This window comes from Apus apus, chromosome 9 (genome assembly GCF_020740795.1).
Source record: "Apus apus isolate bApuApu2 chromosome 9, bApuApu2.pri.cur, whole genome shotgun sequence".
Classification (NCBI taxonomy): Eukaryota; Metazoa; Chordata; class Aves; order Apodiformes; family Apodidae; genus Apus; species Apus apus.
In genome coordinates, this window is record NC_067290.1 from 8,447,943 (window position 1) to 8,469,700 (window position 21,758).

At 44.4% G+C, this 21,758-nt stretch overlaps 1 protein-coding gene across 3 annotated transcripts in view; it reads left to right on the top strand.

Moving 5' to 3' along the window:
• Nucleotides 1–3,219: 3,219 nt before the first annotated feature.
• The window catches only part of SLC41A3 (solute carrier family 41 member 3), a 45,199-nt gene continuing 26,660 nt past the window's right edge, over nucleotides 3,220–21,758 (top strand). The window contains exons 1-3 of one of the 3 annotated variants that reach the window (XM_051627142.1): nucleotides 3,220–3,234; nucleotides 13,620–13,780; nucleotides 16,859–17,051. The gene's annotated coding sequence lies outside the window, so the exon portion shown is untranslated. Of the gene's footprint in view, nucleotides 3,235–13,619; nucleotides 13,781–16,858; nucleotides 17,052–17,077; nucleotides 21,577–21,758 lie in introns of those variants that run through there. The other 2 variants (XM_051627140.1, XM_051627143.1) reach the window with 2 other exon arrangements.

Here is a 21,758-nt window from a genome sequence, read left to right on the forward strand (position 1 = left end):
GGCTGCTATCTTGACTCCTCTCATTAATACCTTGATATTTCTCAAAGTGGTTGTGTGGTTCTGGAGCCACAGCTGCCTCATAAGAACAAGTCCTCACACACTATGTCACTTAACCTTCAGTGGGGGCCGGTGGGGATCTGGAGGCTTCTCTGTGACTTCAGAGCTATCAGAAAGTAAACGAGGAGGGGGCTAAGCCTGCTGTCACTGCATGCACAGCCTAGAGTAGAAAAACCCCAGTGGAGCTGTTAACTTTGCCTCTGTGATGCATTTCCAGGCTTGCAGAGTGATATGGTGTGTCTTGTGGATGTTGGCTGCACAAAACTTTCAGTATGCAAAGGAAGGTTGGCCACTGCTCCTCCAGCTGTTAATAAAGTGGTACGTGTCAGTACGTGTCAGTAACCCTGGGTGTAATATCAGACACAGCAGCTACAAATGGAAAATCACCAAAGTGCAAGTCGTACTAACATGCTCAATGCCTGACATCAGATTCCTCAGAAAAGATCCTGAGGAATCTGGGAACTGTGGCACATGATGGATTATTTCTAGTTTGGCCTGTCTCCTCCATGCAGCTTAGTTCTGTCAGTCTCTGCTGCTCTTGACAGCTGGAGGGTTGTGGAAATGCAGCTCATCTCTCGCTGCCTTTACTAGTCCTGCTCTGCCAACAGGCTGGCATAAGTATGAGTGTGACACACACGAATGTTGGTCATATGTCGTAAGGTGGCAAAGTCCTGGAGTACAGTCTGCTCTGTTCTTTCCAGCAAGGATGCAAAAAATAATCATGCATGTTTGCTGGAAGCAAAAGACATGCTGAAACTCCAGCTGTCATGTTCCTTCAGCGTTTGTAAGCAATTGTGCACCAAGAAAAACAGCTTACCATGGGTTATAGAGAAGAGGGAGCTTTAGTTTCCATTGCTGTCTCCTGATTCCTGCCAATAAAACCTGCAAAGACTGCTTCCAGCTCTTGCTAGCTCACCAAGAGGCATAGTCCAAGCTCTTCCATCACAGTTTTTCCACAGACCCTGTTGTTGCAGAATCGGATGTTAACAGCTGGGCAGTATTGAGCAGACTTGCAAATTGTGGAGGACGATGTCCCCTGGATGCCAAGGCCTCTGCAAGGTCCTGAGCACTGTGCAAGTGTGGGGTGAGACACAGGGAGAGATGTTGCTCCGTGTAATCATGAACTTAGAACCCAGCCTGTCAAATGCTAAGTGCTCCTGATCTCTCCCCATCCTTGCTTCAACCCATGAGCCTTTTGTAACATTTTTTCTCCCTTGTCTAGCTGAGGAGACGAGTGATAGACAAGCTTGAGTGGGCAACTGATGTCCAGCCAGCATCAACCCACCAGAATTCCACATCTGTAATGGGTCAAAAATCAAGGCTGAAGCCAAATTTTTAGTGACATTTCCACTCTGGATCCAAGTTTTCTTTCAGTGCCATATGTTTATCTAACCTGAGTATGTTGGTGGATAGACTCACACAGGCTGTGCAGTAATATGGTTCTGAGTAGCTATTTTGTATAGTTAATGCTGGTGTCAATAACACTGAACTCTTCTTTTACTCTGCCTAATAATTTATATCAGGGTCTAGGTTCAACTAGCTATGGGGTCAACTCCTCTTTGAGCTCATTCTCCACAGGAGAATGGCACTTGTGGGAAGGGTGATTTCACCTTCAACACAGTTCGAGTCCCACTCACACAGGTAGAAGGAGCAGGGTGAAGCTCTGGTGGTTTTCTGCCTAGGGGAAGGAGGGGAGCTCACTGCAAAGACTGTTGTTTTCTGGGCAGCAGGGCCGAATTTGTTCTGTCAGCAAATCTGCTCTCCTAACTCATGAGACCTTCCAGCTATGCAAAGGAGGCAAGATGAGCCATTAGCTCTTGCAACAGTTCCAAAAAAAGAGCGAAAGTCCTGTGCTGCTTGTTCACGGCCTTCCTGGTGTTTGCACAGGGGAAGTCTGATGCCATTCCTCTGCCATATTGTTTCCCATGAGTATCTGCCAAAGAATGCCTGATGCAAAAAATAAACCATGGCAAATGCCGTCTGTTTCCATTCCTGTATGGGGAATGACTGGCTTATGTAAGGCACAGCGTGAAACCACTGCAGAGATCACATATAAATATTGCTCTATTGTGGAATGTACTGGGAGCATAGTTGACATTTTTGTGGCTGATGAAAAATCAAAGCTCATTATCACTCCTGTGGTTTACTCTGTGTGTGTGTGTTTGTGTGTGGGTCTGTCTATTTCTGTATATTAAAGGCTCTGGGTCAAATCCTGATGTTCTGAGTCTATTTTTACTTGGTTGCTACTCAGGCAAAACTTTCATTGACAGTAATTGGAAAGCTGCCTAAGTAAAGGGCACTGAGGGAATAGAGAAGCTGGCTGTAACTCAGCTTAATTTTTATTTCTGAAGTTCCCTTTCTTGAGATTTTTCATTGTATTTTATATATTTGCAAGTTTAAAACTGGTGCAAATTTGCACTGCGCCACTGGAGCTGAACATTTTTTGTGCGTTTAGGATCTTTTTCTGCTCTGCATTTGGGATAGGTGTCCTGTGGGGGGGGGCTCTGCACTTTGTAGGACTTTCCCCATGGAAGGGGTGGGGGTCTGTGGGTGAAGCCAGCCAGATGGCAGTGGAGCTGTGCTGACTTGCACTGGCTGTAGTTCTGGCATGCAAGATATTTCTCCTTTTTATTTTTATTTTTTTTTTCTCCTTCATTGCTGGAAGCATTTTGAGTTTGATCACAGGAATTCAAACGAGTTTCCTCCAATCTCAAAGCTCTCCCTGCTTTTTTCCTTATGACCTGCTGCTTCCAAGCTTGTTCTCTCTGAACCACTGCCACTGCGTCGCACCAAGGCAGCAGTTGTCATTTGCCATGGAAGGCCCCACATGAAAGACACCTGAGGAACAACTGGCTTTGGAGTGAAGTGCATATCCAGCAGATGAAACAGTCCTTGGTGTGTTGAAAATGTCTGCCAGGTAGGAACTCTGGACCGGGCAAGGTCAGAAGGAAGATATATTTCCTTTTATGATTAGTTTTTGTGTTTTGTTTTAATTTTAGACTCACTAAAATCATGCACTTTCTTCTCGGGAATAATTGGAGTTGAGGAAAAAGACACAAGTTCATCCTGTACAGGTGATGCTGCAAAAAAGGGTGACAGAGAGATGTCATGAAAGGAAATGGAGGAGTGGATGTGAAACAAGAGTGGAGAGAGAGATTGTATCTGATACAGGCTTGGGTAAGTCTGACAGGAAAGATGTAAACCAGCCCCTGAAGTGAGCAGCAGAGCCTGTGGGACGTGAAAATCATGTCAACAAGAAGAAACTTGTGTGAGTGCACAGGGGCTTTCTGTTTCTTTCAGTGGCACTAATGAAAGTTGTCAAGTTGCAGCTACTTACTGGACACAGTCAAAAGCTTTTTTCTCTTCTTTTTCTTCACAGCCTGGGCTCTACTTTCCTGGTGTTACCACTAAAACTAGTTTGAAGTTTGGGAACCTAGGACCAATCTATTCAATTCCTTTCTTACTTCCCTATGATCCAGCCTGTGTTTTAACTAATGGGGTCATTTTCTAGCTAGTCTTGTGGAGTGTGGGTGAGTCCGTGCTTTGGGCCTTAATGCTGATCATGCAAAAGGAGCCATGTTCTGATTAATGCTGTGTTCCTATGAGGAAAGCAGTGGTGGGAGAGTTGCCAAGGGCCTACTGTTGTCTTTGCAGAGAATTGATTCCCAAATTGAACTGTGACACTTTGTGGAACACACAGTCCTATCTGCTGGTGCCAGGTCTCTGAATTTCTCCAGAAAAGGGGTATATCCATATTATCCTCCTCCATAAGAGGAGGTGGTGAACAGGTTAGGAAGTAAACAGGTTGGTTGCTGCCAGTGAAGCTCTTTGGGGGTAACAGAAGGATGACCACTATACTGAGAGATGCTCCTGGTGAACATTAATCAGCACTAACTTAATGTTCCACTAACTTAATTTTCAGTAGATTTAATACACTCTAAATGAGTTGTATATAGTGCTCATTATCTGGCCAGACAGTTTACCCCAAGAAATATGTTAGGTTGACTGCTGTGAATTTTTATGTTAATCAAGTTTAATATGAGCTTAAACTGCACACCCTGTTTAAACCTCATCTTACATTGATGGTGTGAGTAGAACAAAGAATTTTCTTTTTGTCAGTCAGCTGTAAGGTCAGACTTCATGTCTCTTAACCTCTGATATGACAGCCTATCCCAACTATTGGCCCAGACAGCGGATTCAATTGTAAAAAGATAAATTAGGCTTCAAATGCACCCCATAACTTCTGAGGAAAGCATGCAGCCTTTCTTGGGATATCTGCAGAAGCAGTAACATGCAGAAATCTTGTGTACTACAAACCTTTTTTGTGAGGTTGCTGACTGACTATTTAGGACTGAGTAATTTGGATGGTTTTGTATAAGAAGCCTCGTGTTTCTCAGTTTCATTCATTATAGCACTTAATATGTGAACATTTGAAAATGTCTGAGACCTCCAGATGGCTCCCAGGGTTTAACTAACTCCCCAGACAGCTGGTTTTTCTGGTGTGGGGATGGTCAGCACTGGTTTATATGTAGCTGAGAAGCTCTAAGGGCTTTCTCTGGTACAGGTTTCTACTCCCTAGCTCAGGGAGGGAAAGATGGGCACTTAGTGCAGCAAAGCTAAAGCGTTTCACATGGGATGATGCACACAAGGTCTCTGTAATCCTTGCCCCCCTCCTTTATCCCTCTGGGACATATCTGTGCAGGTGGGAACAGACAGAGCCAATCTCTGTTTCCTGATCTCCAAGCTGGCCAGACAGAAGCTGGTCCAGGTGCTGTGTAGATGCATTAGCAGTGGCACACCTAACCCCTTTGCAAGGCAGAGAACCACTGGAGGAGAAAGGTTGTCCAGGAGTCTGGGCATCCCAGGAATATGCCCATAGCTACCTCTGCTGTGTTTTTACTTCAGAGTCCTGAAGAATTTGGTGTGTGAAAGCACCAGCAAGTAAGAAGGCATCCAAAGTTAGTTTCTTTGCTTCCTTTAAAGTTCTGGCTCATTATGACCTGTCTTACAGTAGTGTTGTGAAGCTTCATTTCTCGTTATTTGCTGACTGGGACAAGATTCTAAAAGGAAGGTGTTAGGAACTCCTGTATGTGACTCCATCTTCAAATCCACATTTTTATGTCCTTGAGGAAATGTCAGGGAAGATGTGCTTTGCACTGGGGAGCAATGATCACATTCATCACCCCCAAGGAATTACTTTGCCTTCTTAAATTACCCTGGTGAAAAGGTTTCCTGAGAGAACTCCAGGGAGAATCTCACTGCCTGGTGGTAGAGTGAAAAACTGTATGTATGCTGATGTCCATGATATATTTACACATTCAGGTGTGAGGAGCCCTGTAGAGCACCAATATGCAGTATTCAGTGAGGCTGAGTGCCTGTGAGCTCCCTTTCCTTGTGATTTGTCAACAGAACTCAAAACTGCATCCACAGGGAGTTAATTGTGATATATTTGATATGCCTTATTATAAATCACAGCTGCAGGCCTCAATATGTACAGCAGGCTTCCTCCAAGTCTATCATTTAGACTGATCAACCCAAAATTGCTGCAAGGTCAAAGCTATTCAGGAAGCTACATTAACTACAAACTGATACTTGAGCTGAATAAATTCACTTCATCTAGTACTGGAAAAAAAAAAAAAAAATCACCAGTTGTCTTTGGATAATGAGGCATACTTGATAACAGGCTTGTGACTGCCTCTCCACTATTTCATGGTCTTCTTGCCTTGAGTTTCTGCTCCTTCCATTCTGCAAGAGAAGGTTGGCCCCTTGATTTGTTTTGGGAGGACTTAGTGACATAATGGATACCAGATCACAGGACTGAATGAACTGATTCATAGTTTATTAGATGTTAAGGCCAGAAGGGACCATTATGATGAAATTCTCTGACCTGAAGCAAGTCCTCTATTTGTATGGGAGCTATGAGGTTATCTTTCAGAGGAAGGGTCTTAATTTCACAGGATCATGACCTTTAACATCATCATGTCAAACTGATTAAAATTATCACAAGTGATGGGAAGCCATGAAGCCATGACATCCCTCTGCTCCCAGCAAAAGTGCTTGGGGCTCAACTCTAACATGATCATTTTACACTGTACAACCCTTCAGGAGGAGCAGTTCAAAGCAGAAAACAACAGCAGTGTTTCAAAGAGGTCACTATGAATTTTCTATAGCTCAAGAAATTAATGGAAACTGCCCATCGGAAGGAAAGGAGATTAATTCAGCTAGATTTTACCAAGATTCAGGAGGCTATTTCAAGTCATCTGAACCAGGCTCTGATATAAGTAGAATAGCCTCCTTCTGGTCTTGAACTACAGACAGTGCAAGGGGCACTTTGGCATTGCTCCAGTCTAGTCCAGAGTCTACTAGGTGATCCACAGGGGTGCACTGAAGAGTAAATGCAAAACATGGCTGTCTGCACTGGGCAGAACAAGGTCTGAGGGTGTTTTGCCCTGGACTGAGCTTGATCCTTTTGCAAATACACTTGTGACATGTTTAAAAGCAAAGGGAGGACTGGACATCAAATGCTTTAGAGCCTGACCCTGCCAGAGGATCCGTTCCTGCAAAATACTGGATGTCCTCAAGTCACTGAGGAGTGTGAAAGTGAAAGCTCTCCAGCACATAGCAGGATCAGCTCCTTAATAAATAATGGTGTGCATTGAGCAAACTTCTCCTGTCTGAGACAAAAAGGAAAGAAGCATCTTCTCTAGGTATCTTGTATACTCAAAGACAATCATTCTGTATTTTTCTGTGCACCTAGTTTGATCCTCTGGACTCGAAGCTTCAGACAAGAACCAGAGCAATATCTCCCACCGCGCCTCTGTTCACAGCCTGGTTGCTTTGCAAATAACTTCTTCCTCTCACAGGCTGCTCGGAAGCATGACTTTGCTGATGGCTCATTTACTGGGAGTGTGCCTGACCTTTAGAGAGTTCATGTTCAATTACCCCTCTGTGCCACTTTCTGGTCACCAAGCAAGTATCTCAAAACAGCCAAGAAGGCAGTGCAGCTGCTGAGGGTGTTTCCAGTGAAATCGCTTAGCAGGAGAGAAAAAGGAGACATGGGAGTTGCTCAAAAAGTCACATGCAAAGTAAGAAAGCATCTCTTCAGGAGTAGCCATTCACACCTTCCCTCCAGCTTGCCTCTAGGTCATAACAACACCCTTTTTAAAAAAGTTTTTATTACCACCACTATTGTGTTTTGGGGATCTAGCAATAATGGAGTCTTTAGGGCAAAAGAAATATAAATATACCTATCAACCCCATTGACCAACTTCATATGTAGCTTGCAAAGATATTGTATGAATAATTGATAGCATGGTTCATATTGTGCTAGCTGCTGACTGAACCACCCACCCAACCCTTTGAAGATGAAGTGCTGAATATTTATTGCCATCATCAAAATTCTGGCTTTCAGTTCCATGGAGAAGGGCCAGCATTGAAACTCCAGCTCCAGCCACCCCAAACATGGGTGTTGTTTGGAAGCTGATCCACAATCGGGTTCCAAGTTTAGCAAATCTTTATCATGGAATGAATAAAACCCCAGGTGTGACCATCTTGGGGTCAATCTCTGGCCTCACTGGAATTAGTGGGACTTTTGCCAGTGGCTGGAGTTGGAGCCAGGAGTGCAGCCTTGTGAGGTTCAAGATAGGATTGTATTTACAACTTGATCTTACCTCCTTACTTGAACGTGGGCAGGAGAAAGTGTTCCTGAATTTGTGCCCTGTCCTAAGTAGAAGCAGCTAATTAAAAATATTGTATTCAGTGTCTTGTCCAGAGGCAATGGGAAAAACTTTAATGATCCCCTGCTCCATCTTACACCCCTCTGCTGTACGTATCCCCTTTATTGGATGTTCTCACTTCAAGTGGTTTAGCATGTTAGCCCAGCATTTTTGGAAACTTGTAATGAATTTATCCCTGTAGCCAGAAAGGTCCCTCAGACAGCAGACTCACTCTTTCAGGACACGTATGAGATGAAGATGGGAGTCTTTTATGGGTCTGTCTTACTTCTAGGACCTCAGCCACAACCAGTCTCTTCTCTTGCTGGCTGTACTCAGCTTTATCTGGCAGCACTGCCCTGCCTAGGGACAAGTCAGGTTTCTCTGTCTGAAGAAGAGTCGTGTATTGAGGTGACGCTTTTCTTCCTCAGGTGGATTCACAGAGCCAGGAGGTGGAAGGATAAAAGGGCTGCTGCTTGCAGTCAACCCTGTTCCTTTTGCACCTGGCCAAACGCAGTGTGTCTCAGCCACACACAATGACAAAACACCCCGCCCGAACACACCCTCAGCTCCTGCGGGCTTGGGAACACGAGGTGCTGAGAGGCAGCCCTGCCCAGGGCCGCGCTGTGCCCTGCTGCTGGGAACCACCTCCCCCTGCAGCCTGGTGACACTGTCCCTGCAGCTCTGGCTTCTGACAGCCAGCTTGCTCTCTGCAGCACTGAACCACATTCATCCACCTCTTTCCAACTTTGTAATACAATTTCAAGTATTTTGAACTTCTGATTATTTCTGAGCTTGAGAATGAGTTTCTGTGGGCTTAGATGAAGGAGAAGTAATCAACAGAAAAGTGTTTTAAGAAAGTGTGCTACTTCTGGAGAGGATGGATTGCCAGTAGGTGGAGATGGGCAGTGAATTTTTTCCTGCCTGGAACAGGGCAGGATGTTGGACAGATACTGGCAAGGAAAGAACTAGGAAAAAAGGAAGAGTAAGTGATCTATATTTTACTCTGGCAAACTCTACCAAGCTATATCAGCATATCTCATTGTGTGCTTTAGTTTTTCCTTGCTCTGAAAGGGTCTTTGTTTTTAACATTGTTAGCATGGGGAAGTGAATGCTTAACACTCAGATTTCAGTGTCTTCTTGCACAGCATTCATTGGCACATGCACTAGAGCCAGTGAGCAGAGGCACTTACAGTGTGAACTTTCAGGATTAAGGTTTTAATGCAGGCAAATGCTGGACAGATTCCTTTGAGCAGCTCTCCCAGTGTTGCTCTGAAATGCAAACCTCCCTGCATAGCTGCAGTGCTAAGCAGTTATGCCAAAATAGTTATTAACCAGATGAGAAGAAACCCAACTGATTGCACAGGCTCTGCTGAACCCAGAAGACACTTGGCTACTGTGGTCACTCTAGTCCACAGCAAAAGCCTTCCTCACGTATGAACAGAGAGGTGGGCAGTAATGGCAGGCTTCATTTAGTGCTGAAGATTTTTTTCTGAGTTTCATTTTGTCACATCACTGCCCTTTAGAATTCCATGTTTAAGGCAGATGCCTTCCATAATAAGCAGAGAAAGAGAAGCAGTTTAACTGGGTCCCATCTGAAGAGAAGATGGATTGGATGAACTGCCCTCTGACTCTATTACTTGCCCAGCGTATAACGTGTTTGATCCAGCCTGTTTTGATTTTGACATCTGCAGTGAGGGGCTTTAGACATTAATCTAGTTACACTGGGTTAGTAGTGATCACAGCTTACATTTTTCCTCTTGTCTGTGCAAGGCAGAGATTTATGTAGCTCAGCTGATGTGCTGAGTAAACCAGAGCAACTCAACTGAGTGTCCAAGAAGGAGAAATGTAGTTATCTGCAATTTATAATATAACCAAGGATATATCTCCAACTGCTGATAGTTTGTTACTTTCAGGAGGTAATTAGCTAACATTTATCACAGCTAGTTAGCAAATTGTGAAGCAGGAGAGGAAGAACTCTGAAAACAGTCTCATCCATCCTCTGCTGTAGCCACCTGTGTGTAGATGTTCATGCCTTTAAATACCTCCATTATTGGAGGCATGATGGCTTAATGCTTCATCATCTCTGTAGTCTGAAGTGCAATTTCCCATGTCTTTATGGATGCTTGTTAGCATTTCAACATAGATAATTAAACTAGTGCATTAATGGACAACAAAATAGACCAAAAAATCCCAAGGGATCTTTAAGCAGGGAAGAGAGGAGAAGTACATTTACAGATATGCCTAGATTTCAGCAGTGACAAGGTAGTAACTCTCTGCAGTATTGAAGAGAAGTTTTATGAGATGTTGTGTAGAAGAAAGGTTGAAACATTTAGTTGTTGTTTGTTGGTTGGTTTGTTTGTTTGTTTTAAGTTAGTTTGCTTAAGAAAACTTTAAAGGGCCCTCCCAGCTCAAGATAATGAAAACTATTTGATGATACAGTGATTAAAAAATTAGAAGAACTTCAGCAATATGCTTTTTGCACCTGTTTTTTGCATAAGGCTCTTTCTGGTCTTTTTTTTTTTTTTTTTTTTGGCTTGTAACCTCGTATTTGTTTAGTTAGAGTGATAGTCCCCTGCTGTTATAAATGGAAAGGAGGTTGTTTTAATGCTCATTCACAGCCAGAGTTTTCTGGGAGGGCGCAAATTCTCCAAAAGCTCATTAAATTATTACCTTCATCCCCGACTGCACACTGCAAAACATTTACCCCTGGTCTTAATGTCACCATCCGTTCAGGATTAGTATTACAGAGCAGATCACAAGATGTGATGTGCTACTAACACTGCTGCCACGGGCTGCAAACAAACCGTCACAAATATGGAAAGCTCCAGGCCCACATTCCTATTATGGTTCTCATTACTCCGAACTTCTTTGCTGCCAGTTCAGAGTTTCCAGGCAGGGCAGGGTCCATTCACCAGACTGTCTCTCTTGTGGCACAGGGCAGTATTAGACACATGGTGCTCAGCAGATTGGTTTTTGTTATTAGCCAAGTTCTCAAGAGGAACCTCTTTGTCCATCATTTCAAGCACTCTGTTTTTTTGCTTAGCACACAGATACATAAATAGATCTTGCCTTAAGATATCAAAGCTGGTTTGGGTTCTATTTGTGGCAGAAGCTAGCTACTAATGGAATAAAAATCCATAAATGCAATCTCTCAAGTGGCTGCAGCTTTTTTCACTCAAATCTTTAAGAAAGCTTTACCACAGAGCATGCCCAGTTGTTAATTGCAATTATTCTTGTAGCATAGAAGAGAATACTGAGATGAGGGAGACTTAAATGCTGCTAAAACTAGCAGCACATGTAAACATGCTTTACTTTGCCACCTCTAAGCTTTCTTTTTCAACAGCTGGACTGTGCTGCCTCTGAAGTGTGCAGTAGTCCTTCAGGGTCACATCAAAGCTTTTTGGTGAACAGTTTAAAGAGCTATTTAGCATATATCATGTGCTATGACTGCTCATTGTTTCTGAATCAGAAGGGCTTTGAATCTAATATGAACCACTCACTGCTGATAGAGGGAAGCAACAGTTCTGTTTATGGCCATAGTTACAGAGAGGTTTGGCTAATACTCCATACAGATTCCTGAAAAGCCAAGGCATGTGATGGCTGCTGTCAGCATGTCAGCATGAGACTGAGGGGCAGCACGTGGGCTGTGTACCCATGGGCAGGCTCTTGACCCACACTTGCAAAACTGCCACATGCACTGCTTGCATTCGGGAACCAAGCACTTCCATGCATGAAGTAGGTGGTGGCACACAAGCAGGAACTTCTGTCTTTTCCCCCATGTCCAGGCTGCACATGAAAAAAAACAGAATTTCCTAGAATTATATTTGTCTCTGGTGTTGTAACGTTCTATATACTTGCACGTAATCGGATTTCTGAGCTAGCTTGATGGATTATCTGGGCTCACCATGTCAGGATGAGATCTCCTTGCATAGCGTTGTATTCGAACACTCCAAGTTAGGAGTCTGAGCCTGGAAAGATGTTCCTCATTATTAGGGAGAAGGGACTGGACAAGAAAAGATCAGGGAATAGTGAAAGTGGTACAATCTAGTGGTAACGAGGGGTTACAGAGTTTAAACAAGGCAAATATTTACTTCTGCTTGGAGTCTCCTGCTGACATGTCTGTAGCTTTACGTAAGTTAGATAGAACTCCTTGTGTCTCAGTTGCCTTAAATGTACCACAAGGGGAATGCAACCCAAGTTGTAAAGGGAGATCTGTGTATATTTTTTAGCCAAGTATCCCCAAAGTCTTTCACAAATAGAAAGTCAAGTTCAAAACAAGCTCAGCTGGTCTGAGTAGAAGGAAATACACAGAAATAGTGTCCCCTGCTCCTGGAATGTACCAGTGTCTGGGACTGAATGTTACAGCAGCACTTTTTCACACCCTGGCACAGCAGTTTGCAACAAGGTAGAGAGATCGGGCACTGCATATGTACTAAGAAGCAGTAGAAATACAGGTTTGAAGAATATAATTTACCTAGGCTGGAGCTGGGATATTATCTGCATAACAAACTTGAGCCTTTCAGTCTGCACTCATGTTTGACAACCCTCCTCTTACAGTGTTTTTTTGTATTTGTGCTTGGTGGTAGAATGATTCCAGAGATGCTGCATTGCATTGGCAGGGCAGCTCCAGAAGCAGCTGTGAATTGTCCACATATGGGCATTGCAGCTACTGCATGGCCTGGCTGGATGCACCTAGTGACTTTCCAGCCATGGGAAATAGACAAAACTACTCTGAAACATGCATTCCCCAAAAGCTCTGATGCAGTTTCTAACCTTGCTGGTTAGATAGGAAGATGCTCTTGAATTTGGCCTTAAGAGGCAGAAATGGTTTTGTTATAGCACCGTAGAACAGGGGTTCATGTGGTACCCGTAGCTGTAGAACACAGCATCAAAATTGCATTCAAGTAATAATTTTCTTTTCAAAATTGAAGAAAGACTCAGAAAAACCTTGGAAGTTCTTGTCTTCCTTTATTCCAGACTGTACAATTCTAAATCTGGGTCTTCTGAGAAGTTGAGAATAAATTAGCTCTTCTCTAAACAGTGAACAATTGTGCTATCAGACCATAAACCTATGGAGGATTAGACCTAGAAATATGATGTTGTAGCTCATCCTCAGAAAAGAACCTAAAAAGTCCCCAGGCCCAGTACTGCCTGGGTTGACATGCTGGGAGCCCTTTTATTAAATATAGAAACCAGTTTTCCATCTCACAAGCCAGTTATAAAGAAGTACTTTTTCTTTTTTTATTTTTTTTTCAGGAGGCACCAGCATGGCCCCAAATGAACCTGCTCAGCCTCTATTGCAGAGCTGTAACAAACAGCTGCAAACCTACTTAACCTATGAAAAGGCTGAAAGCTGCAGGACAGAGACACACATTTTTCCCCTCATTCCTATCTTCCTGTAGGTGAGATGCTCTGAGTAGGGCTCCAGAGGCTCTGCCCAGGACTCTAGTGTTTGTCCCCTTCTGTCTGTGAAGAAAATTACACTGGTGAGAAAAAGAAAATAGAGGGAACTTCACACATTGCTCGTGTGTGAGAGAAAGGCCATGGCTGAAATAGAACAGAAAATGCTGAAAAAAAGTTGTTACTGGTGGCTTTCCGTGCAGAGAGTTTGTCAGATTTGGATTTGCACAAATAAATGATACTGTGAGCAAGAGTTTTCAGGTGTGCAGATCTACAGCAGGCTGTGCAACCTGAGGAAGGAACATGTGGGTGCATGGTATCTGATAGGGAGAAATAAAATCTTGTTATTTGCACTGTCCTGCAGTTTGAAGGTGCCTGAGTCTGGGCCTTTCTGGGCCAAATAACAGCAGAATCAGAACATTTATGTAACATTTATCTTCTTTTCAGAGCTCCACTTAACAAATAATCTGCTTGAGGAAGCCTGTAAATTGCTTGAGGACCCTAGGATAGAAGGCATTACAGAAGGAGAAAATATGTCTCTGTTATTCTCGTGCTACTGATATGTCTGCCCTGCTGTACCACCCACAAACAGGTTCTGCTCTTCAAAGGTAATCTGCAACAGTTCTGTGTGTCTGTCCTACAGCAAAGGTAATGTATTGCTTCCCTGGGTGACCACAGATTGGCTGAGTAAAGAGCAGAATATTTGAGGATGTTGTCAGAGATGTATTGATGTGTGCCCTGGTCTTGTTCAGACATGGAGCAGAGAGGAGAAAGGCCACATGCATGAGGGTGGAAACTGGACAGTGGCTTGTGGCAACAGCAATAGGGGCATAGGCAAACAACAAAATCCTCCTTGCTCTGTTTCCCTCATTGCAGTGCTTTTGCAGGACACTAACAAGGACAGTGTACCTCCTAGCACAGGTGTGTACTGGGGACAAGTGACTCTCACACCAGCTACAGCAGGAGACCTCCTCTGGTTAGGGAAGCTATGGCTACATTCCTCTCCAAGAAGGCTTCTGCTTGAGATTTTTCTTGGATCATCTCTGTCTCAAACATACAAAGCGTGCTACTAAGTCAGTCTCAAAAATCCATGTGGTTGGGTAGAGCTTGATGCCTCTCATGGTTTCCAAAAGGTCTAAATGCTGTCTTATGGGACTTTTGCACTGGGATGTTTGGAGATTAAAATGCAGTTTGCACATGCACTTGGTAAGTAGTGAGACAAGGTACACAAACTGCACCACCCTTCTTAGAAAATGGCTTTGAAAAGATGCTCCTAAAAGTCTATGACTTGTAACTACCCGTGTTAAAAGCCTCTTTTTAGTAATAAATGTGTCTGTGCTCAGTCTTCATAGTCCTCTAAAAGCCCTGTATTTTCTGATAAGACTTACAGAGTTGGGCTGAGCTTGAGGCCATTTTTTATGGTGATCTCTGGGACACCTGTCAAGCAGGAGCTGGACTGAGACCAACAACTCATTCCAGATGCCACCAGGCAATCCTTAGCTTCTGTTTACTGCTCTTGATACAACTATAATTGGTAACTTGGGAGTGAAGTCATTTCTTCTTCCCTTGACTAATTTTCTCTGCTGGTGAGACCTGGCCAAATCCCTTTAACTGTATACCTTGCTTTGCTAAACAACATTGCTTGGACTTCCCAGATCCCTTCTCCAGAAAGATTCAGCTTTTCTGGAAAGAGTTCAGACAAGAATGTTTGCTGCTATTTGCAGCAGCAAACAGCTTAGAAATCAAATGCAAAGATTGGTGATACAGATCAGCAAAAGGCAAAAAAGAAACAGTTGCCTGAGGAAATATCTTAACAAATCAGAAAGGCATTTCAAAATGATCATTTGTAAGTCACTTACTAAAATCACTGTAGCACAGCTGTGCCCTAAGGAATTTCGATCTAGATTTAATTCCTCTTAAGTAAGAGGCATTTATCTGTGGGAAAGGATGCTGAATGAGAGCTTTGTTCCTCTTTCTTGGGGGCAATGATATGGCTCAAATATATTCCACGGTGCCCAACATTCTGCAAAACAGAGAGGTTTTGAAAGGTGGTTTATTTTAACAGCTACAAAAAACATGCAGTAAAAGGATCACTGCCTTACTTTAAGAAACCATTCCCAGGCAGAACTGCTGCTCCCATTACCTACTTTTGCAGCTGCTCCATCCCAGCAGAAAGATTTCCTACTGCCATCTCCATCACACTCACAGTACCTAAAAAAACAGAGGTGAGAGTTACCAGTGGTAAAGCTGCCTCCTGTACCAAGACACTTCAGATGTAACATATTCTTGGATGATTCTATAAGTTATCTTGAAGTAGCCACTACAAACTGGAAACCAGAGACAGGCTGAGTAGTGGCAGTTTTTAACCTCTCGTTCTGATGTGCATTACTGGGAACAGATTTTAGTGCTTAGTAGAAATACAGCCATTTTCTTTCTTAGCAAAGGTGCAGTTATGCTAAATTTAGCACAGTGAGATGACTAAGAATAAACATTCATTGTGATATCTTAGTGAATTTTCAGGGGTTATGAGGGTGACTCTCTTTTTAATAATAAAAATGATATTAGCTGAACAGAGCATGTTTGGTGTTGCTACTAGTAAATTGCTTCTTGGCAGCTAGGAAAACTGATTTTTTTTTTGTTTTGTTTCTTCTGCTTATTCGGTAGCTTTAGCTGTTGGTAATGGTGATAAATGGACTCTGCAGGGGCAGCAGAGAACAGGGATGTTCCAGGAGAATGGGAAAAAGGCTGTGCTGTGTGTCACCACTGAAGACAGCTGATAGTGTTATTAGTCAAACTAACGGGAGAGCTTAGAGGTGACTCATGGATGAAAATAACTGGGTAATTAGGAGCAGTGAACATTTATTTAAGAAAAACAGGTTCTTTCAAATTAACCAAGTATCCACTTAGGTTGACAGGTTACAGGCAGTAATCTGTTGACTGGTTGACAGTGACACTTCAATAACACACTGTCTCCTGTTGTACATGCATCCACCCAGCATTTTAGTTATAAAACCCCAGGAGCCAATGTGCAAATCTGTAGAGGTCTAGAATGTCCTAAAACAATCACTGGATTGACAAACAGTCTTCTGTTGTGCAAATAGGTTCAGTTCTCTCCGAATTCAGCACTAGTGCCCAACATTGGGTCCCATTCAGTAGCACACTGTTTGGAAAGATACTAGTTAATTGAACTAAGTTTTGAGGAGAGCCACATGAGTGAGTGGAAACTGATCTGCTTCCTTAAAGGTGAGAGACTTGAGAACCATAGAAAGGGAAAAGGAATTTGGAAATGAGCTTATGTACTCATAAAAATGTAATTGTGTTCAGGGACTGGAAGCTGAAACTGGCCAAGTTCAGCCTCCTAAAGAAGTGCATATTGGGTGGAGAGGTCTTAACACTTGTGGCTGGTTCTCCACCTCTAGCTGTTTTTTTGTAGGTCAGGTACTTTTCTAACAGAAATGCTGCAGTTCAACCAGGAGTTAAACTAAAAATGTGCTATGTCCTTTGAGTCACATGGGACAGTGGTCCTTTCTGGCCTTGCAAGGTACCAACCACAGATGGGCTGAAACCAGAAGGTTCCAGTCTGGGATCTGAGCCTTGTGCTCAGGCTGGTGAGGTTTGGGGCTTGGGTTAAATATAAAACAAAATGAATGCATTATAATGTGTTTGTTCTTCTTATTTTGCCTCAGGACACTAACTACAGGAAAACCACGAAGTGTTTGGCTTCTTCCCGTGCTCAGACAGTGGCCCACGTCTCAGAGAAGAGATGGCAAATGAAAAATTTCCTGTTTTGAAGCATTCCCTGTTGGGATACCAGGTGCATCTTTTCCACATTCATCAAGAGCTACGCCACTAAACCAGGGACTAGCAGTGCAGGGCTTGGTGAGGAAGGACAGATTCCCTAATGTTTGTCCGTGTCTCCTTTACTGTATTTCTCATGAAACCTGAGGAAGCCCAGCAGTGTAAACATGCCCAGAGGTGCTAAACATGCTCTTGGTCTCATTTGCCATCCTGCTCTCGGAGTGCTGTGGATCATTCCCATTCTGTGTTATCAGTTTGTGCGGGAAGGGGGGCTGTTTGTAAGAGTAATAGCCACGTATACACAGGGCTTGGATGTGCGTCCTTGGAATGAGGCAGCTGGATCCTATCCCTGGCTCAGACTGGCATTTTCTGTTGTGTGGAGGAATTGGCACCATGAAATGTCAGGTCTCAAAATGGAAATGGCCCAGCATTGTTTAGGACTGATTCCAGGAAATGGCCCTTGGATAGAAGCACTCTCTCTTGCTGCCCCTTCTCCACAACCGCCTGAGGAGGAGTATCTAAAATAGGTCATTGTTATGCACGGAGAGAACCCTGTTCCCTAAGCTCCCTTGGTTTCCAAGTAAACGAGCTTTGGAGGTAAGTTAGCTAAAGAGGCTGATTCATTAGCAGCAAGGGAAATCTGAGCTTTGGAGAGGTGCCCAGCTGCCCAAAGGGATTTACGTAGTGACATGCTCCTCAAATCCTAACAGAACAAGCTGAGTGATACACACACAGGCTTGAACTGTATCGCAATCACATGTTTGCTGGGCTCATTTCTTATCTCATGGGTTTCTCTGGAGAGTATCAGTTACTTCAGTCCCTCATAGGGTTTTAAATTTGTAAGGGAAGGAGGCACAGTGAGGTATCTTTTAATGTGAGAAAATTCTGTATCTGTCTTCTTTTCCAAATTAGGTCACCTTGTAGGGCAGTTCTGGATGGAGTTTGTCCCTGCTGTTAGAGTGGCTGTAAATAATATAGGTGTTACAACATGCTTGACAGATTTCGTTGCACCATCACTAGTCTATCTGAATATCATATCTCAAATTAATAACGAATTAATTTTATCTGCTGAAAGACCCCAACTGTCACCCTTCTGTCCAGAATGAGATCACTTTGGGCAGTTATTCAGGAAAGGGGCCAACACATTCTTCTGGCTTCATTACCAAGGACAGGCTTGTGCACAAAGATGAGTGGTCCCCTTTGTCAAATCATCTAGAGTGCAGGGCGGAGAATTCCAGCCTTTTGGAGCATCTTCTGCCTCTTTGTTGTTGTGTCAAACGGGAATACTAATTAGTGCCAGTGATGAGATGGGCACTTGTCTACAAGATCAGAAACAGAAACCTGCAAACTGCTCTTGCACAGGACGCTGAGCAGCTGTCAGATTACAAAGATCTCTGGCCCCTCCTGACCTGGGCCAGATTTGAACCATTGACCTAGAAGTTAAAAGCTTGAAATCCCTGCACAAGCTACGGGATAAATAGGACTTGCAGAGCTGCCTGCCCTCATTCCCTATTCAGTTGCTGCCATCTAATGGCAAATGAGGAGTGGAAAGGCCTCATGCAGTATAATTATCTTGTCCTTGGGGGTCTAGTATGTGGGACACGTGTGCAAATAATTTTCATCAAGCCCCTAAGAGTTCTGGGGAAACATGGAGATTTAGGCTGCCCTGCTTCCTCTACAGAGTAGTTTGACAAAGGCATGTTGTGCTGCAAGTCAAGTAAGATGTGTCCTACTACAAAAAAAAACCCAGATCTTGGTTGTTTTGCTTTCACTTTCCTGTGCTGGGTTATTTCTATATAGAAAACCTGAGTGAAAGTCTGTGATTCTAATCTGACTTAACAACTGTCCCAAGGAAAATGGTAACTGAGTGGTGAGTGCCTGTGGCAAGGAGAGGTGACAAGAGAAAGCAGATAGGGAGTGGCACTTTTAATTTCTCTGAGTACCATGGATACACACAAAACATCTGCACTTCAAGGAACCTTGATACAGAAAGAGAAGGACGTGGAAACTAGAAAAAATTAACTATCTGGAAATTGGTCTGAAGGCTAGTAGACAATAAAGCTCATTTTCCTTCAAATAATACATATAGGAAAATGCAAAGGAGAGATGTCTCCTTCTCCCCCTTGCCCAACTCCAGGAAGTTCCTTCTGTGTTTTCTGTTCCCAGAAACCCAGATTTATAAGGCATACAACATGTAAGGTACACATCATCTATCCATTTTGCACTGCCTGTTTCTGTCTACACACAGAAACAAGATTCCCAAATAATACTTTAAAGTCACACTAGTTAGCACTGTCTCATGGAGGAGAAAGGGTAGTGATTACATGTTTCTTTATGCATCCATGCACTGCAGCCATTGGGTGTCCAGGGACACATCCCATGATGGGACTGCAGCCTAATGAGCCATGGAGCAGTTCCCAGCAGCCTTAATACAGTCCCAGTGGTGGCATGGGAGCTTGCATAGCCCAGCAGTCAAACCAAGTCTGTTACCAGAGCTAACTGAAGTCATAAATCAATTCAGAAATATTTCCAGTAGTCCCTAGTTGCCAAAGAAATGGCATTTTGCAACAGGAAATTAGGAAGAAAAAAAAAGTGCATCTCCAGATGGAATACTGGAAAATGTTGTAAAATCCCCCTCTGTTTGGCTGAAAAAAATAGCTGCTGGAAAGAAAGTCCAGGAGTGAAGCAGCATGGATGAGAGGAAGGGAATACTGAACACGTATTTCTACTGGAGGAAGCAGTCTCTGAAAGCACAATGGAGAGAAACAGAAATGACTGTAATGAGTGCTCAAATGCCCTTGTAACTGCTGGCACCACCTGCACATCTGTGAGAGAGCAGAGCAAAGCAGCACACGTGAATTCTAGCTCGGTGGGGAGAGACAACATTTTAGCATGAAGCTGTTTGGTGCTGTGTCAACAAGCAGCTCCCAGACTGCAGTGAGCAGCTGAGCTATCCTATCTAAAGAGTCACAGGAGCTCTGTTTGCAGTCAAGGTCCAGCCACCATTCTCTTACGTCAAAGACAGGATCTATCTAAACACTGCTGCTGCACTTCTGAGAAAGTGTAGTCGTGTGCCCCTGCTGAAAGTCAGCTTTCTCAAATACCTACCCACTGGTGGTACATCAGGGGTTTCAGACTGGTACATGAGGACATGGTGCATGAGCCAGACAATTATGCCTCCTTATGCACACAGAATGAGGTCTGGCAGGGTGCTGGAGGTGCCTGTTGTGGCTGATGGTTGGGCCCAGGTAGGAGAACCCTTGCAGAACGATGACATTCCAGAGCTGGAACCATTGCCAAAATGCCCTTGTCAATCAAGTTCTCTAGGAGACTTTCCACTTGCTCTGGAGATACTTTTCTTTGAGGCTTAGGGGTAAAGTGACAGCAGAATACATTTTACAGGTCTAAAATTGTCTTGGCAAGGTTGCTGTTTGTTAGTCTGTGTCCCTTCCCATCTTATTTCTCACAGGAAGACACCATCTTCTGACCATTCTCAGGGAAGCATCAGTTGCAAAGTGAAGACATAAAATTACACCAAGTGAGCTGAAATTCAAGCCTTGTCCTTACAGCAGTGACGTTCAACAGTTAACATGAACCCTCAACAGCAGCTGCAGGGTTTCGTTACTGTCACTTAGAAAAGCCTTCAGCTCCCTTTGGTGTGCCCTGCTCTGAGCCAGAGCTCACAGGCCCAGAGACACCATCTTATCTGTAGGAGCCCTTTAGCATAGCATGACACCTGAGAGACTTCAGCAGGATATAAGATTGCTTTGGTGCTGAGGTATGATTTAATATCTTCAATTGTTCTGGAAATGTGAGCTGCATAATTCAGGAGACTCGCATGGGTAGAGTTACTTCAGTTGCTTTATGTGCTTCAATATGATGGATGCTGTAATCACGTTTCTAAGGTGCTGGTTCAATATGGGAGGGGGTAAAAAACTAAGTCGATGGGTGTTTGTTTTGCTATGATTGCTCAGCAAGTGTACAACAAGAGTTCTGGCAAATGGCAAAATAAGAAAAAAAATCCCGAAGAGGAAACATCTGTTCTCAGCTCTTTAATTGCAGCCTCCTGTTTGCTCCTCCTGTGCTGAAAGTTGTCACCCGTTCCGATAACATCCGCCCCGGAGTTTTGGGGGCGGAGTGGTGTGGTAGGAGGCTTGCGGATGTCCAGGTGAGCGGCAGGAGGTGTTCCAGCACCCTGCGGATCCCGGGCGCGTCCTTCCAGGGGGGCTGTTTCCCAAGCAGGAGCTGTTCTTGCTGGGCACCCTCCAGCCCTCCCTCTCCCCCGCCCCGGGCCGTCTCCTCTGGCTGCTGGGGAACAGGAAGGGTTTATAACAATCATCAATAAGAACGCTAAAGACAGCGCAGCGGGGGATGCAGCAGCTGCCGGCCTGTGCAGGGCGCCCTGGGCGTGCGCCCCGGTCCCTGCTCTCAGCGCCGCCTCCGCCGCCGTGGGGCCGGGGGCTGGGCTCGAACCCGCGGCCTTGGCGCTGGGCGGGCTCCCAGCTGCGCCGCCGCGCCCCAGATGTGGCGGCCGCCGCTCGCGTTTGCATCGGCCCGGCTGCCCGCGCGGCCCGGCGGGCAGAGCCCCGGGCAGGGCACGGAGCCGGTAAGCGCTGCGGGGGAAGGGGAGGGAAGCGGGGACGGGTTTCCTCCTCCTGCACACGGGGACTTTGTTTGGTCCGTCCTTTCTCCGTATCCACCCCCCTCCCGCGCCGTGACTGGGGCCTCCTAGCTGCTTCCGTTGCTTTCCAGATGTTGAGCAAGGAGAGGATCGATCCTGCCTGGGGC